This window comes from Bos mutus, chromosome 7, assembly GCF_027580195.1.
Source record: "Bos mutus isolate GX-2022 chromosome 7, NWIPB_WYAK_1.1, whole genome shotgun sequence".
NCBI classification, from domain to species: Eukaryota; Metazoa; Chordata; class Mammalia; order Artiodactyla; family Bovidae; genus Bos; species Bos mutus.
Window position 1 is genome coordinate 101,037,781 of NC_091623.1, and position 6,616 is coordinate 101,044,396.

The window sequence follows — 6,616 nt, forward strand, 5'->3', positions numbered from 1 at the left end:
CCTTTGGCAGTGCTTTGGTAGCCCTGGGCATTCTGCTCCTAAGCTCGCACCTGCCGCACAGGGTGAAGGAGTGTGCCCTCACTCCGTCTGCACGCAGCATCTAGGATCCAGAGCCCCTGCAGTGCCTCCCACACTCATCCTCTGGCATCTCCTCTAACCAACTTGGAGGGCTCTGCGATCCTGTCGGTCCTTTCAGTGCTTGTGTCCTTGGCCTTGTCTCTCCTCATATAGCACTACTGCTTAAAGTTTGAATTTCCAGATCCATTGTAACTGATCAAAGTATGGCTCTTCTTGGAGAAATAGCCACATGTGCATGTATATACAGACACTTGATTAGAAAAAAAGGCTGGTTCATGGACCCTCATATCATAAAACACCTTGCATTGTAAGCTCTCCCCAGATGACTGTTTCCACATTTATGGCTTTAATTCCCTTATTATATGTATGCTAATGCCAGCCAAACATAATTTCCAGCCTGACATTTCTAAACACTAACCAGCATGTCTGTCTGTGTATAAATCTCCACAGCTGTTACTGGACAGTTCAACCTGGATCCCACAGGCATCTCATAAGCAATATATCTCCAGGCACCTCCTATTTAACCTCTCTTGATTATGGCATGAGCTAGCTACTCAAGCCAGAATCCTGGGAAATTCTAGAACATTCCTCTTCATCTCTCACACCAAAGCCATCTACCTGACAAGTCTTTGAAGTCCAACACCTCTTCTTTGCCCTCAATGTGTATCATTTCTCTTTGGGATGATGTCACAGCCTAACTAGTTTACCTGTATTTCTGCAGCTCAGCCTCTACATTGGTTCTCAGTTTCTACAAAAATGAAGTTTGACACTTGTAAGTGGTTCTCCAGTGTTTTTAGGGTAAGTTCAAGATTAATGCTTTAGCCAACAGGACCTTAAAAACTGTTCTTGCTTGCATCTCCAGTCACTTGTCCTACCACACATCCTTTGCTTGACATCCCTACCTCTAACGTTAGCTATTCCCAAATGGGCCATTTTTTTAATACTCAGGCCTTTTTATAGAAGGCTATTCCTTCTGCCAGGGATTGCTTCCCAGCCCCATATACATAACTCCCTACTCTTTCTTCAGACACTTCATATTAAATGTCTCTGGCTCTTAGCAACAATTCCTATTGAATTCCTCTTCTCATGAGGCTCCTTTGGGCTCTATCTCTATACTTCTGTAAATTTCTCTGATTATTCTCTAAAATGGCATTTACAATTCTTATTATTTTTCCCTCCTCTCATTGATATCCTCTGCTTCCTGGACTGCTTGAGGGGAGGGTCATGAACTTAATTCATTCTTTGTGCCTCTCAGGTCAGCAGTGGGTATTTTATTAAGGTCCAACATTTCAGTAATTATTGAAAGCACGGATATATTGATGGGTGACTATTTCTCTAACACTGGCTTATTTGCAGAGCCTGTCAATTATCTGCCCAGTCAATTAGGTGGCATGTGTTATCAATAGTTGAAGGGATAAGTGTGTATAACGGGGTGAATTGGGTAGTCTGAGGTACAGTTATTTCTTTTTTTAAAAATAATTTTATTTATTTTTGGCTGTGGTGGGTCTTCTTTGCTGCACAGATTTTTCTCTAGTTGTGGACATTGGGGGCTACTCTAGTTGCTGTAGGCAGGCCTCTCATCGCTGTGGCTTCTCTTGTTACGGAGCACGGGCTTTAGGACACACAGGCTTCAGTAGTTGCAGTGCAAGGGCTCTGTAGCACAGGCTCAGTAGTAGTAGCTCCTTGGCATGTGGGATGTTCCTGGATCAGGGATCGAACCCGTGTCTTCTGCATTGGCAGGCAGATTCTTTACCATTGAGCTACCAGGGAAGCTCAAGGTACAGTTATTTCTAAATCAGTTGCTTGAACAAGTCCCACATCCTGTGTCTCCTCTCTCTTTCCTCTACTTTCTCAGTCTCTGCTATGTCAGAGAAATTCCAAGTGGCTGCTCCTAATTTCTTCAGTTGGCTGAACTGTCTCCCTCATGTAGCCCACCTCTGCCCTCTGGTGGCGGGAATATGCTCTGAGTGAGTGAGTGAAGTTGCTCATTTGTGTCAGACTCATTGTGACCCCATTGACTACAGCTCATGGAATTCTCCAGGCCAGAATACTGGAGTGGGTAGCCTTTTCCTTCTCCAGGGGATCTTCCCAACTCCGAGACTGAACTCAGGTCTCCCGCATTGCGGGCAGATTCTTTACCAGGTGAGCCACAAGGGAAGCCCAAGAATACTAGAGTGGGTAGCCTATCCCGTCTGCAGAGGATCTTCCCGACCCAGGAATCGAACTGAGGTCTCCTGCATTGCAAGAAGATTCTTTACAAACTGAGCTACCAAGGAAGCCCTCTGCTGCTGCTGCTAAGTCGCTTCAGTCGTGTACGACTCTGTGCAACCCCACAGACGGCAGCCCACCAGGCTCTAGCGTCCCTGGGATTCTCCAGGCAAGAACACTGGAGTGGGTTGCCATTTCCTTCTCCAATGCGTGAAAGTGAAAAATGAAAGCGAAGTCACTCAGTCGTGTCAGACTCTTCGCGACCCCATGGACCACAGCCTACCAGGCTTCTCCATCCATGGGATTCTCCAGGCAAGAGTACTGGAGTGGGGTGCCATTGCCTTCTCCAGGAGGCCCTCTACCACATCCCAATTCAAAGATAACTATCTATCCTTTGGTATTATGATTTGTTGGAAAGAGTAAATGGTAAGAAGTGAGACAATGCTTGACATAAATATGCATTCAGTAAGTCTTAGCTTTCTTCTTTTACACATCAGTTTTTAAAATACTTATTTGGCTGCTTGAGGTCTTAATTGCAGTATCTGAGATCTAGTGCCCCTATCAGGGATCGAACCCTGGCCCTCTACATTGGGAGCATGGAGTCTTAGCCACTGGACCACCAGGGAAATCCCTTAGCTTTCTTCCTTTTTAATGAAAGAGCCCTTCATAGGAATAGGGCAAAGACAACTCCTTGAGTTTATCTATTGTTCAGGTTGGGTGGTTCTGGAACACTGAACCCCAAGATATTTTAGTGGTAAGGCAGGTCCTTGCCTCTAGATGGTTGGGTTCCAAATTGGGTGGATAGTAATGACAATGTGTGTGTGTGCGCTCAGTTGTGTCCAACTCTTTGTGACCCTGTGGACTGTAGCCTGCCAGGCTCTGTCCATGGAATTTTCCAGGCAAGAATACTGGAGCAGGTTGCCATTTCCTACTCCAGGGGATCTTCCCGACCCAAGGATAGAACCTGCATCTCTTGTGCCTCCTGTATTGGCAGGTGGATTTTTTTACCACTGCACCACTTGGGAAGCAAGTGATGACAACAGACAGTATTTACAGGTACACTTTTTTATCCTTATGACAGCACAATTGAGGTAGGTCCGTAATCCCAGAATGGTGGCTTAGAAAATGGATTGGTCAGGTGGGACAAAAGCAGAAAGTCAGAGAGAAGCCAGAGAAGGCCTGATGAAGACAGCAGACCAAGGAGGGATAGCATCAACCTTTTTTGGTTTAAAACAGTGTCAAAATCCTCTAATTTTGGGACTTTCCAGGTGGTCCAGTGGTTAAAACTCTGCGCTTTCACTGGGGGGTACAGGTTTGATCCCTGGTGAGGGAACTAAGATCCCACATTCTAGGAGGCAAAACAACAACAGCAACAACAACAACAAAACCCCAATATCCAAGAGGAGCAAAGTTTCACCTGACAAACCAGACTGCAAAAGCTCTCCTGGATCTGATATCCATCTACTTGGATATAATTCATATGATATGTTAAATGAGTCAAGAACATGAGATTTCTCTTTTTAAAGAGCACGTTTAAGCACATACTTACTGAATATTACTATATACAAACACTGAGATAAAGCCTTTCACACTAAAGTCTTATCTTACAGAATTGGAGATTCCCACAGTGACTTTCTGTGCAAAGAAATAGGTTTAACTCTATTAGAATTCTTCATTATCAAAGAATAGATTGTAACCTGGACTGGAATAATATTTGAACAATGATTAATGGCAAAATTTTGCAAGTCCTTTTAAAATAGAGGGCTGCCCTATCTTATCTCCAAATCATTTTCTAGTAGGATCAGTGCTTCTTGCAGTTTTAAAAATAAGGTAGCTTTGACATTCAGATCAGATCAGTTGCTCAGTTGTGTCCAACTCTTTGCGACCCCATGAATCGCAGCACGCCAGGCCTCCTTGTCCATCACCAACTCCTGGAGTTCACTGAGACCCACGTCCATCGAGTCAGTGATGCCATCCAGCCATCTCATCCTCTGTCATCCCCTTCTCCTCCTGCCCCCAATCCCTCCCAGCATCAGAGTCTTTTCCAATGAGTCAACTCTTCACGTGAGGTGGCCAAAGTACTGGAGTTTCAGCTTTAGCATCATTCCTTCCAAAGAAATCCCAGGGCTGATCTCCTTCAGAATGGACTGGTTGGATCTCCTTGCAGTCCAAGGGACTCTCAAGAGTCTTCTCCATAACCACAGTTCAAAAGCATCAATTCTTCAGCACTCAGCCTTCTTCACAGTCCAACTCTCACATCCATACATGACCACAGGAAAAACCATAGCCTTGACTAGAAGAAACTTTGTTGGCAAAGTAATGTCTCTGCTTTTGAATATGCTATCTAGGTTGGTCATAACTTTCCTTCCAAGGAGTAAGCGTCTTTTAATTTCATGGCTGCAGTCACCATGTGCAGTGATTTTGGAGCCCAGAAAAATAAAGTCTGACACTTTCCACTGTTTCCCCATCTATTTCCCATGAAGTGGTGGGACGGGATGCCATGGTCTTCGTTTTATGAATGTTGAGCTTTAAGCCAACTTTTTCACTCTCCACTTTCACTTTCATCAAGAGGCTTTTGAGCCAAAGATGGAGAAGCTTTATACAGTCAGCAAAAACAAGACCAGGAGCTGACTGTGGCTCAGACCATGAACTCCTTATTGCCAAATTCAGACTTAAATTGAAGAAAGTAGGGAAAACCACTAGACCATACAGGTATGACCTAAATCAAATCCCTTATGATTATACAGTGGAAGTGAGAAATAGATTTAAGAGCCTAGATCTGATAGATAGAGTGCCTGATGAACAATGGAATGAGGTTTGTGACATTGTACAGGAGACAGGGATCAAGACCATTCCAATAGAAGAGAAATGCAAAAAAGCAAAATGGCTGTCTGGGGAGGCCTTACAAATAGCTGTGAAAAGAAGAGAAGCGAAAAGCAAAGGAGAAAAGGAAAGATATAAACATCTGAATGCAGAGTTCCAAAGAATAGCAAGAAGAGATAAGAAAGCCTTCTTCAGCGATCGATGCAAAGAAAGAGAGGAAAACAACAGAATGGGAAAGACTAGGGATCTCTTCAAGAAAATCAGAGATACCAAAGGAACATTTCATGCAAAGATGAGCTCGATAAAGGACAGAAATGGTATGGCCCTAACAGAAGCAGAAGATATTAAGAAGAGATGGCAAGAATACACAGAAGAACTGTACAAAAAAGATCTTCACGACCCAGATAATCATGGTGGTGTGATCACTGACCTAGAGCCAGACATCCTAGAATGTGAAGTCAAGTGGGCCTTGGAAAGCATCACTACGAACAAAGCTTTGACATTACTTGATGTTAATTTATACACCAGTACTTACTGATGTGCATACTGATGTTTACTGATGTTCCCAGCACAGTGCTAGGCACCTTTATGGTTACAAAGGCAGAGTGGTTCCTGCTCTCATGAAGCTTACAGTCTGGCTACAGAATGTTGACAAAACATTTAAGTGCTTAACTGAATGATAAAGACAGCAGTGCTGAGGAGTCGAGGGAGAGAAAGGTGGAACAGGCGCTGGAGTCTTCAAGAAGGGCTAAAAGAAAGAGGACTCTGGTTAGTGCTTGAAGAACATGTGAGGCCCAGCTTGGTAGAGAACAGGGTGAGGCATTCAGGCAAAGGCACCTGGCGGACATGGGTGTGTAATGAAGACAACGGCCCATGGTGGGGGCCACACTAAACTGTCCTGACAACCAAGCTGGAGATGCAGGTTGGAACCAACTCCAGAGGGTGCTAGAACTCAGCTAAATAGTCTTTTGCTTTTGTAGGCCTTTGGGAGCCACTATAGATAATTAGGGAGGGGAAAGAGTTCTAACATTATGTGCAAAATGGACTTCAGGAGAAAGATGAGGGAAGAAATTAGAAATTTTATCTGTAATCCTGACACATGGTGAGAGCAATTAAGGTGCTGACAGTGAGACAGAACCACAGGACTTAGCCAGAACACACAGTTTTCCTCTCCTATGTGTTAATAATTTAAAATATGTATAGTAACTTTAATTCAAATTATATTGTTAAAAGGAAAAAATATCCATAATAAGGTTTTAAAAAAACATATCTATTTAAGCATCTGCTGTGTGTGTGTTTGTTCTTTTGTTCAACATGGAAGTGGTATTTTCTATGATTAATCTGCTTTATACATCTGGTTCAATTAAGTAACTACAGGAAGAAAAATCACTAAATTGCTATGGATTTCTAAAATATCCATAAAATTAACTTGTGGCAGGGAACCACCCTACAACAGTAACAGGTATTGCGTGTACCTTCTAAAAATGAACCTGACACTTATCTAACT